The sequence below is a fragment of the Sapajus apella genome, unplaced genomic scaffold (genome assembly GCF_009761245.1).
Source record: "Sapajus apella isolate SASKATOON/1434 unplaced genomic scaffold, GSC_monkey_1.0 scaffold1, whole genome shotgun sequence".
In the NCBI taxonomy this organism is placed as follows: domain Eukaryota; kingdom Metazoa; phylum Chordata; class Mammalia; order Primates; family Cebidae; genus Sapajus; species Sapajus apella.
In genome coordinates, this window is record NW_022436941.1 from 75661160 (window position 1) to 75674048 (window position 12889).

At 38.9% G+C, this 12889-nt stretch overlaps 1 protein-coding gene and 1 long non-coding RNA gene across 4 annotated transcripts in view; one reads left to right on the forward strand and one right to left on the reverse strand.

Annotated features, from left to right (window-relative positions):
• The window catches only part of IPO11 (importin 11), a 209311-nt gene that overhangs the window by 1987 nt on the left and 194435 nt on the right, over nucleotides 1-12889 (reverse strand). The window lies entirely within an intron of this gene.
• Nucleotides 377-12277, forward strand: LOC116552971. The gene is made up of 2 exons (XR_004269574.1): nucleotides 377-429; nucleotides 12187-12277. It is a non-coding gene; the product is annotated as an uncharacterized LOC116552971 (long non-coding RNA).

A 12889-nucleotide genomic window follows, 5' to 3' on the forward strand; every position in this document is an offset into this window, starting at 1 on the left:
CCATAAGTCCACTCCCTAAAGATAACAGTAACAACAGAAAACACTTTGGCCTCTTTTGGCTTCTTCTATGCCTGTGGTATGCACATACATACATACATACATACACACACATAAAACACACCTGGAACCAGGCTAATGTGTGATATTCTGGATTGAATCCTAGAACTATCAGTATTACCAGAAAAAGTGGTGAAATCTACATAAAAGTCTGGAGTTTAGTTAATAATAATGCACCAATGTTGGTTTCTTAGTTTTGATAAATGTACTATGTATATATCTGAAAAATGTAGGGCCAGGCACGGTGGCTCTTGCCTGTAACCCCAGCACTCTGAGAGGCAGAGGTGGGCAGATCATGAGGTCAGGAGTTCGAGACCAGCCTGGCCAATATGGTGAAACCCCTTCTCTACTAAAAATACAAAAATTAGCCTGGTGTGGTGGTACATGCCTATAGTCCCAGGTACTTGGGAGGATGAGGCCGTAGTGAGCTGAGATGGCGCCACTGCACACCAGCCTGGGTGACAGGGCAAGACTCCATCTCAAAAAGAAAAAACGAAAAATGTAACATACAATGTTAACGTTAGGAGAAACTGGGTGAGGGGCACATGGGAACTCTTTGCACTATTTTTGTTACTTTTCTGTAAACCTAAAATTATTCCAAATTAAGAAGATTATTCTAAAAAATGGACTCAGAAATTAGAAAAGTATACCCCTCTGTGGCCATCTAGTATAAGGACAAACTGATCTACAACTGACATCTCATCTTATGTATTAGCTTAAATAAGTGTCCAATAATATAACTTCTAAGCAGCTAGCCTGCATTCAATTTTGAGATAAATACTGATGTCTCCAAGCTCTGAATAACATTCAAGGTTAGTTTTTCTCACGTTAATGACATCAAAAGAACCAGAATATAGATCAGAAAATTCCTGGTTTTGTTCTCTTTTCATTACTTCCATATGCCAACCTCTTACTCTTGCCCTCTAAGAAAGCATGTGATCATTTAAGAAATATTTCAATTGAAATGGTTAAGATAAAATTAGAAACCTTCAGAGGCTTCAGTTATTAGTAAAAGATAATTACCCAGAATTCCCAACTCTGGAGTAACACCAGATAAATGGAGTGTTAACAACCAGATTCACTTTAAAAGTCCACACATCGGATTTTAATAAGCAAGTGGCTCAGTATTGCTTGGTTTTAAAATTATTACTCTAAGACAGAATGGTTCGAGTTGAAGTGTGTATCAGTTCCCTCTGTTGGTAATGATAGCGTTTTGACATATGCTTCAACCCATAAAATACTTAGTCTTCAAAAGCGGTTCAAGATTTTAGCTTCTGGGAAGCTACTTACACATTTCTTGTTCTTTGAGATTTTTATTCCTTGAAACAAAGTTTTCTATCATATTTCACTACATTAATAAGCAATTTCACCCAGGAACAATTTAGTGAAGCAAAATCTTTCATTTTCCTTATGTGGCGTATGTCATTATTCACTTTTTAAGCCTATAGGCCCAAATGTAATTTTTTCAGAAACTATTTACTGTAAAGTTATTTTGTCAGAGGTCTTTGAACTACTGCAACTCCATCTTGAATAGGGGCTGGATAAAATAAGGTGGAGACCTACTGGCCTGCATTCCCAGGACGTTAGGCATTGACACAAGATACAGGTAATAAGGACCTTGCTGATAAGACAGGTTGTGGTAAAGAAGCTGGCTAAAACCTGCCAAAACCAAGATGGCCACAAAAGTGACCTCTGGTTGTCCCCACTCCTCATTACATGCTAATAATAATACATTAGCATGATAAAAGACACTCCCATCAGCACCATGATGGTTTACAAATGCCATGGAAACATCCAGAAGTTACCTTATATGGTCTAAAAAGGGGAGGAATCCTCAGTTCCAGGGATTTACCACCCCTTCCCAAAAAACTCAAGAACAGTTCATCCTTTGTTTAGCATATAATCAAGAAATAACCATAAATATAGCCAGCCAGCAGCCCTAGGGGCTGCTCTGCCTATGGAATAGCCATTATTTTATTCCTTTACTTTCTTAATAAGCTTGCTTTCACTTCAGTCTAAGGATTCAACTCAAATTCTTTCTTGCGTAAGATACAAGAACCCTCTCTTGGGATCTGGATCAGGACCCCTTTCTGGTAACAATTTCATAAGGAATTTTGCTAAAAAGTATATTCCATCCTAGAAAAATAAATAATTGCTTAATTTGAATTTAATTTTTGTCACTTAGACATGTAGAACATTTTTGTAATAATAATATATTCAGGCTTCCTTTCCATGAAACTTGGTAGATGACACATAAATACACTAGGTATATAACACACCAAAAATCTTAAAAGGAAAATTTATCTACAACAATGTATTTGACCATGTGGTCTTCAAAAATTTCTTAGTTTAATTAAAATATCTTTGGTTCAAAAATTCCCTTGTTTTCTGATGTCTAATTGTTTTGCTACATGTAACTGTCAATGTCTGAAATATATCTAAAATATCTAAGTTTCTAAAATATGTTGGATATAAATTCTCCTCCCAACTCTGGCTTAATGAAGGGTATGAGTCCAGGAGATACCAGTCAGAACCCACTTAATCAATACAGCGCAGCAATACAAACTCAATCATCAAATTGTACCCACTGTGAAACCCAAACTGTCCTTTGAAAAGCTTGGGATACAATTTCTAAATGATGAGCTTCTAAGTAAAGGAACTATTTTACATTGCTATGTCTAGAAACACTGGGACCTAGACTTCACGAGATAAGAATGATGGTATACATGTCTCAGTGAACAAATTAAAATTCCAAGTTAGCAATTATAAACTAGGTTTCCTGATATAATTATTTTTCTTTCCATTAGTCCTTGACCATTATTACTTGGAATTCTTACCCTAGTATGCCTTTATTGCAATGTGCTTTAAATCTCTCAGAGTAAACTTGACAAAAATGCACAACTTAAGCAATTAGACAAAGTATTTCAAGCCTAGATCTGAGCAACAGAACATCTGTTTATTTCCTTATGTTTCAGTATGAAGTGATCCTCAGACCAATTAAGTAGGAATCAAAATACAATATGCATATTTACTAAACTCCAATCACAGGCAAGCCTTGTGCTAGGTACAGGGTAGGCCACTCACATATATAATTTCATTTAAAACTAACAATAAGAATAAAGGAGGAAAGGGAAGCCTCAGCAATGTCACAACAAATCTTTATAAAACAGTAGTTCTTCACTTGGCAACACAAGGGAATCATTTGGGGAACTTTTAAAAATGCTGATGTCTGAATCCCACTGCCAGTGATTCTGATTTTAACTAGTTTCAGGTACCAGAATATTTAAAGGCTCCCCAAGTGACTGTGATACACATCCAAGAATAAGAAACACTGCTATGGAAAAATGTGGGCCAAAAGAGTTTTGATGCCTAAACTCTCAAGCAAATGCAATAAAACATCTATAGGTATTTCCATATGCATTAAAATAAAAGAATATAGACAGGCTAAATAAAACACATAACACTTAAAAAAAAACCCTTCAGCTAGTAATTATAAGCTCTTTAAACTTAAACCCATTTACTGTTACTTACTTGCCAGAAATCTTTCAGGTTTCCTTTCTCCTTTAGTTTCACTGAGGCAATTTTGAGAGAGTTTTACTTTACTGTGTGCATACTAGGAAATATTGATAACTTTTTTTTTTAATCATTGTCTGACTCATCCACCGTCCAGAAGTTTAACATACTTCTGATTTTGATTTTTGTCTTCAGAATTCCAAAGGATTCCTCAAACCACAGGGTAAGTAAGATTCAAATTTGTAAAGCACCGTCATTTAGGCTGCTTTTCCTAACTGGTTATTGCTAGCATATAACAGCAACATACATTTATGTATAATTATCACTTATTAAATTCTCTTCATAGTTGATCTGTTGACATTGGATTTTTTCTGGCTTACATTACTGTCAGAAACAGGAGGCAGACAAGGCCCACCTCCCTTTCCCCTGAAACCCAGCCTTCAAGCCTAAAACAGCCTGAAGGCTGAAAAAAGGGACTGCAGGTCTCCGAGAATCTCCAGCCAGCCTGCCCACCAGGAGGACAGAGTGGAGCCTTGGGAAGTGCCTGCCCCATTTGCAGGGGGAGGAGCCTGGCCTCTGGGGCTCCTGTGTGGTAACTTGGGATTCAATCTATGAGATGCAGACCTGTTAACAGGTACCCCTGTCACTTTGCTGAGTTTTTTTCCTTTTTACCCAATAAATTTGGTTTCCCCTTGCTCTTCAAAGTGTCTGCGAGCCTAATCCTTCCTGGCCCTGTGACAAAAACCCGGTTTTTCCTACAACGTTATCATTTCAATGACTTCTGAATTTCATCTCTTCTTTGCCAATACTTAAAGGCACATGCACTCTCTTCTCATCACACTGGCTAGAAACTCCATGTAACAGACTATTGTATCATCATCATCAAACCCTTTCTACTCATCTTCCTAGGCCACACAGACCACATTTCCCAGCCAATGGAATGTGAGCTGAAATGATAAGTAACCATTATTCAGCCTAACTCTTAAACCACTCCTACTCATTCTTTTTCACAGTTTTCCAGCTAGACAGAGCCATGTGTTGAAGTCATGCATGTCAGTAAATCTGGATTATAAATTAAAAATAAAATTGTAAGGCTCCCCGCCGCCCACCACCCATCTGAATGGACTTCCTCCTTGGCCAGGGCACTCTTAAATGTAACCTGAAAGACTGCTTCAGGCCATGATGGCAAGTAGGGTGCCTCATTATACTCTCCAGCATTAACAACAACACAAACCTTCAGTCTCATAAGAGGCATTTATAATTTATTTTCTTGGAAGCCTGCTACCTGGATGCCTCATCTGCATGATAAAACTTTGGCTTCCACGGCCCAGACATTTCCTTTCCATTGACCCCAGGTCTTTAGATAAACTCAACCAATTGTCAACCAGAAAAATTTAAATCTACCAAAATCTGTAAGTCTCCTGCCTCCACATTTTATCCCACCTTCTGGAACCAAACCGATATATTTCTTAAATGTATTTGATTGAAGTCTTGTGTGTCCCTAAAATGTATAAAACCAGGATGTACCCCAACCACCTTGGGCACATGTTCTCAGGACCTCCTGAGGGCTGTGTCACAGGTCATGGTCCCTCATATTTGGCTGAGAATAAATCTCTTTAAATATTTTACAGAGTATGATTCTTTCTGTTGACAGGATCATCTCTCAAGACTGTGCACTTCAAGACACACTCCTGCTTCTCCCTTTCTTGTGTTTTTCCTGAGCAATAAATAAACTATTACATTAAGCTGAAATTCCAGAGGTCTGTTAAAGATGATGTTAGCATTTCCTGGCATTTAGATTTTCCACTATCCTGGTATGTTTGTGTACAGTTTCAAATATAGATAGTTTATCATAATATTCTATTGCTATTGCATAAGAAATTTTACCAGGAATAAACGGTAAATTTAACGTTAAATTAAATTTGCTGATAGTAATTTACATTTTTGCATCTATTTTTATTTTTATTTATTTATTTATTTATTTAGAGACGGAGTTTCACTCTTGTTACCCAGGCTGGAGTGCAATGGTGCGATCTCGGCTCACCGCAACCTCCGCCTCCTGGGTTCAGGCAATTCTCCTGCCTCAGCCTCCTGAGTAGCTGGGATTACAGGCACGCACCACCATGCCCGGCTAATTTTTTGTATTTTTGGTAGAGACGGGGTTTCACCATGTTGACCAGGCTGGTCTCGATCTCTTGACCTCGTGATCCACCTGCCTCGGCCTCCCAAAGTGCTGGGATTACAAGCTTGAGCCACCGCGCCCGGCCTATTTTTATTTTTAAAAGCCATCTATAATTTTCTTTTCTGTTTTACTCTTTTTTCTAGGTTCTAGAATAGTTGAACTAGCATAGAATTATCTATTCCTTAAAATTGAATACAAAGGAAGAGAAGAAAGGAGGGAGGGAGGAACAAAAGAAGAAAAAAGGGAGGAAAGACAAGCTGTTGCTAAAAGAATGTCATTAATAATTTTTTATTTTAGAAACAGTCTCGCTCCCTCTTTCAGGTGGGAGTGCAGTGGTGTGATCTCGGCCTACTGCAGCCTCTGCCTCCTGGGTTCAAGCAATTCTTCTGCCTCAGCCACTCAAGTAGCTGGGATTACAGGTGTGCAACAACATGCCTGGCTAATTTTTGCATTTTTAGTAGAGACGGGATTTCGCCATGTTGGCCAGGCTGGTCTTGAACTCCTGACCTCAAGTGGTCCAGCTGCCTTGGCCCCCCAAAGTGCTAAGATTATAGGCATGAGCCACCTAGCCCGGCCTGTCATTAGTAATATTTAATGAATTAAACCACATTTTTAAAAGACATAGTACATTCCGGTAAAATCACTCGCAATGAGCAAGCAAGAAACACTGAGAGGAGGGGCTTTTGTGGGGGAAGGAAGCAATTTAAAACAGTTCTTCCATGGTTATAAATCTATTTCTATCTGGTCCTAAGTTTATGATTTTTTTTTTGTAAAATTAATATAGGAAAACTGTTCTGATAAGATTTTTCCATTGATTAGCCTAGACTTGCATGTGTAATATCTGAAGCTGTATTATATGCCTTCTTATCCTTAATATTTTATGTTTATTCTTTGACCTCTTGATTAAATTGGCCAGGTTTATCTATTTTGTGGGTATTTTTAAAAAGAAAAGCAAACAATACTTATTCATCAATTTTAATACTTTTCTCCCTTCTAATTTTTAAAATTATTAGTCTATTAATAATTTTATTTTTCTTTTTTTTTTTGAGACGGAGTTTCGCTCTTGTTACCCAGGCTGGAGTGCAATGGCGCGATCTCGGCTCACCGCAACCTCCGCCTCCTGGGTTCAGGCAATTCTCCTGCCTCAGCCTCCTGAGTAGCTGGGATTACAGGCACGCACCACCATGCCCAGCTAATTTTTTTTTTTTACATTTTTAGTAGAGACGGGGTTTTACCATGTTGACCAGGATGGTCTCAATCTCTTGACCTCGTGATCTACCCGCCTCGGCCTCCCAAAGTGCTGGGATTACAGGCTTGAGCCACCACGCCTGGCCAATAATTTTATTTTTCTAAAGGCTGACTTTCTTCCTTTTTCTCACATCTTGACATCAGTAGAGTTTAATTTTCATTCTTTCTTTAATAAAATTACTTAAGGCTAGGAATAACTGAGCTGTGCTCACCTTTTTATGTGTAACAATCTCAGTGTTATATGCCACCTACTTCAAAATTTCAAGCTTCACCTTCAAAATACTGTTTAAAAAACTTTATGAAACCAGTATTTCTCTCAACCTTTGTGTAATATCTGGTTTTACTTTAATGTGATCAGATACTATAACCTGTACTATTTCTACTCTGGGAAATTAGGGGTTTTCTTTGTTAGCCTAGAATATGCTCAGTTTTTATAAACGTTTCATCAACATTTACATATTCTACTTATAGAGTAGAATTTTTATATAGATATTAAATTTCCTGATCATATTATTCAGATCTCTCAGCACACACCCACTAGATCATCTTACGTTCAACTAAACATAGACTCACAAGACTACCATAGGCTATCCTTAGCATCAGTTAATATAGAAGGCTGCAGGGAAGACTTGCTATCACAAAAAGAAAATGTGTAGGAAAATAAAATAAATTTTGTATCAATAAAAATGTTATGATCTTATATGCATTTTTAGAATCCTATAAAAGTATGTTGCTTTTTGAGATAATTTTTTACATGTTTTATAAAAGCATTTCTACTTTTAAGTCAATTTTGGCAGTGCAATTAGGACTATCTGCATTCAATTTCCAGCAATGGGGTGATGGCTTTACATTTAAAACAATCAACTTTAAGATATAACTAAATTAGTAAATAACAGAGAATTTTTTCCTTCCATTCATCTTATTGTCATTAAAGTTAAATGGCTACATAAAGTGTAATAGGATATTTAGGGGCGTGCTATACACATCAATGTAATGAGTATTAAAAATAACAGACTGCTAGATATCTAGAAGTACCACTATCTAGCAATGCCTTTAATTATAATTACTTCCCTCTCAGAATTATAATTAATATTCATGTTTGTCCTCTGTGGGAGAGAATATACTATAAATCCAAACGTGCATAAAACATTGTTCCTATCATATGTGGACACCAGGTGATTCAGAGAATGGAAAGAAGATAAGGAGAAACTGTGAGGAAAAATCAGATGAGATTTCTGTTTGAAATGTAAATGTCACGGATATGCTGAGTTTTCTGAGTATCATTTATTTCTGTCTACACCATTATTACAGGGACTGAGCAATCTGAATGTAACAAACATGAGCATCTTGGAACCACAAAGGCAATTGGAACAATAAGAAGATATAAGGGGAGCAGCTGTGTCCCATTTATCTCTTTATTGTTCCAGTTGCCTTTGTGGTTCCAAGAGGCATGATCACTGAGCAAATCATATTAAGAATCTCAAGTCTGTTGATAAAAATGCTCGACAAAGTCAAGCCATCAGATGAAGGATTGAAAAGTGCAGGTGCTATAAGGAGGAAATGTAGAATGGGTTAGTGTCCTCAATCTCTTTCAAAAATATGATTTCATCAAATGGTATATCATTTATAAATTAATGATTTATTAAAAAATGACAAAGTCTTTGACCATCTGCTGACATAGCAAAGTTGTTAAGTCAAATTTGGCTCTGAGGCTAATTTTTCTAAAGCAGATCCTGATCTCTCACTGATTTTTTCTTTTTTTTTAAGTCAGAGTCTCACTCTGTGGCTCAGGCTGGAGTGCAGTGGCACCACTTCAGCTCACTGCAACCTCTGCCTCCCAGGTTCAAGTGATTCTCGTGCCTCAGTCTCCCAAGTAGCAGGGACTACAGAGGCATGCCACCATGCCCAGCTGATTTTTGTATTTTTAGTATAGATGGGGTTTCACCATGTTGGCCAAGCTGGGCTCAAGTGATCCACCCACCTTGGTCTCCCAAAGTGCTGGGACTACAGGTATGAGCCACCGCGCCCAGCGATCTCATTGATTTTTATCACGAGTCAGATGTATATGTATTTTTTTTTTTTTAAAGATAGGGTTTCACCATGATGGCCAGGTTGGTCTTGATCCACCCACCTAGGCCTCCCAAAGTGTAGTATAGATGGGGTTTCGCCATGTTGGCCAAGCTGGGCTCAGGTGATCCACCCACCTTGGCCTCCCAAAGTGCTAGGATTACAGGCGTGAGCTACCGTGCCTGGCCAATGTATATGTATTTCTAAACAAGTGTTATTTGATTATGTTTTGATTTATTAAGGAATTTTCAGAAAGAGCAGAAAACTTTTGGCAAGAAAGATTTGAGATTGTGCTTAGTCACATCAAGAAAACTTCCTCGCATTTTCCTACTACAGAATCCAAACTTGCTCCTCCAGCCCACCCATCAACATTTAGCTACCTACAGATTAACTGCTTCCACTCAGTGAACAATAATGCTGTTAGACAGATACCTCCACGTAGCCAGTTAGCTGCCCTGGGCCTCAGTAACAGAAATATCTTCTCTTTGTTTTCTGTTCTGGCTCCTCCTCCTCTCTGTTCTGTACCACTGCCTCCCCATCCCTTCTTCCCCCTCACCCTCCACCCCATCTTCCACTTTTAATGACTTGTCATGACAAAGTACCTACCTAGATAACCCAAAATAATTTCCCTTTGATCAGCAAATTCCAGTTTGTCATGTGTTAAATTACCAGAATGGAGTCACTTGTGCTAGATGCCATGTCATCAAACTAAATTTAAGAACAGGCCAGTTTTCTAAAAAAGGGGGATTCACAGTAACCAACCAAAAGGGGCTCAGTAAACCCGAGACAGGATGATAGGGAAGCACCCTTTCCCTTAGCTCATCCAAGGTGTTAGCCAATCCACTTTTTGTACTATTTTGTTTCCCTGTTCCTGCTCAAGTTACCTTACAAAAACCAACTCTTCCGCCACCTCCTCAGAGCTCCAATCTATTTTGTAGACTGGATGCTGCCCGATTCATGAATCACTAATAAAAGCTAATTAAATCTCTGTAACTCAGTTTGTTGAAATTTTGATCTTTGATACAGGAAACATATTCATAGGTTCCAGGGATTAGGACATGCATATTCTTGGGGGATGAGAGGGATATTCTACCTGCTACGCCTCTGGCATACAAGGCCCTCTATAAGCCATCTGCTATTTTGGCACATGCTATGCACCTAATAAATACTTCTTGAATGGCACTCTTGTAATGACTCACTGCTCAGTGAAACAAGATAATTTATACTTACAAAATCTAAACTCAAACAAAACTACACTAACAAAACATGAGTGGCTTAAATTCAGGGTTTCTCAAACTTGGCACTAATAAACATTGGACAGATAATTCTTTGTTATGGGGGTTGTTCTGACACAGACAGGAGACAGGGAAATGCTGGGTTCCCTGCCAAAGGCCCCACCCTCAAGCCTGGAAACTCAAGGCCCTAAGTGGGAACAGGCATTCCTGTTTTCATGCCCAAAAGCTTCCACACCCACCTATCCTGTACCCACATAAATGCCAACCCACAACTCCATAAGGTGAAGAACAGAAGAGGAGAACAGCAGAATGGCACGGCAGAGAAGGAAAGTAGACAAGGAGCATCAGAACACTGAGAGGAGTTCGGCTGGGGCAGTCAGAGAGGATATTGGCCATTAGATGGCTAAACTCTAGGGGAAGATATACTTCCCATTCCATCCCCTTTCCAGCTCCCCACACATCTTGCTAAGAGTCATCTTTACCACTCAATAAAACCCCCATATTCTCTATCCTCAACTCTGTGTGTGACCTGATTCTTCCTGGATGCCAGACAAGAACCTGGGTACTAAGAGGGCACTGAGCTGGTTAACACTTAAGTCATCTGTAGATGGCAAAGCTAAAATAGTGCACTATAACACATGCACATTTGGGTTTGGAGAGCTGCAGCTTACCACCCCGGCTGCTGTCATGGGCCAGAGCCTAGGGGTACTTGCCCTGGCTCCTGCACCTACCTGTCTGCATGCTCCCCCTCCCGTAAGGGGCTTGAGCACCAGTGGATGAGCCATACCCCTGTCACATATACTGTGAGGGGGGTCACGGAACTCTCCCATTTCAGTTCTAAGTATTGCAGAACTTCAGCAACAGCCTTGACTCCCACCCATTACTGCCAGTAGCACTTCCCTGCCCTGTAACAATAAAAAAATTTATCTTCAGACAATGCTGGCAGGGAGGGGCAAGGAATGGGGCAAAATAGCACCCAGTTGAGAACCACTATTAAACAAAGATCCTTCCTCTTCTTTGTGCATAAAAGTTACCTCAATTTAATTCATACAATGACATAAAGGCATTTTGAATAAGGTTAAGAATCTCATCAGTTTCTTCCAGCTCAGTAAGACAGCTGGGATATGAAATCAACTCTGATTAAGTTCAAAGAAAGTCATAAATAACACCTGAACAGTTTCTATAACAAAAGCTTTCCTTTTCTATATATTTGATTTTAAAGTACTTTATTACAAGAGGACACCTCCAGAAAACCAGATGATTTATTAGTAAGATATTCATACACAATGCACATGTGAAAAAGAAAATAAAGACAAAACTGCCTAACTGTAGTCTGTCACAGGTAATTTCACCTTGCTAAGGTTCACGTAAAAATAAATTAAAGTGACTAGGATATATACAGGGAAGACCTGAAGGCTGGGAGTGACTCAAGCCATTTGGGGGCTGGAATAATCTTAACGGTCACTGATTCATGAGCTCAGTAGTTAATGCTGGCTGTCATCTGGGACCTCAGCTAGGGAAAACGAGGCCTACTTCTTATAGATTTATGGGCTTCCTTATAGTATGGTGGCTAGTTTTCAAGTACAAGTGTCCCTAGAGAACCTGGTGAAAGCTGTATCTTATGATCGAGACTTGGGAAAGCATAAACTATCAGCAAATTAGCCCAATTTCAAAGGGAAGGAATAAAGACCCAACCTGCCAATGAGGAGGAATGTCAAAATGATATTTTTTTTAAAAAGCATGTGTGCCAGGCATGGTGGCTTACACATGTAATCCCAGCACTTTGGGAGGCTGAGGTGGGTGGAGCCTGAGCTAGGGAGTTCAAGACCAGCCTGGGCAACATGACAAAAGCTCTTCTCTACAAAAAATACGAAAATTAGCCAGGCTTGGCGGTATGCGCCTGTAGCCCCTGCTACTTGGAGGACTGAGGTGGGAGAACGGCTTGAGCCCAGGAGACGGAGGGTGCAGTGAGCCAGATCACATCACTGCACTCCAGCCAGGGTGACAAAGTGAGAGCCTGCCTCAAAAAAAAAAAAAAAAAGAGCATGTAGAATACAAAATATTATTAATGGCTATTCTTGAGAAATAAAATCTACCATGGGACTCTTACTTAAAAGCAAATAATCAAACAAAATGTCCACTAAAAAAATGTGTGTGAGAGGGAGATATGAACAAGCTATTCATCGAATAAAAAAAAAAAATGAGCTATAAATATCTAAAAAATTCTTAGTCTCACTCATAATTAAGAAAAAGAACGTTAAACAACAATACACTGCTTTCTACTTATCCCATTGATCAGAATGCAGGATGACTCATGAACCACTGCTGGGCACAAAAACTGGAAATCTGGTATAATCTATCACTGTTTCAAAAACACACATCCTTTGGTCTAGCGTATCTACTTCTAGAATTTTTCCTACAGGCAAACTTTTAGAAGTGCACAAAGACAAGTACATGATGTTGTTTACTGAAGCACTGCTTATAATAACTCAAAAATGGAGACAATCTCAAAGTCTTTCAAGAGCAGAAGTTCTCAAACATTCTGGTCTCAAAGCCCTTAATATTTTTACATTTAAAAGTTATTGGT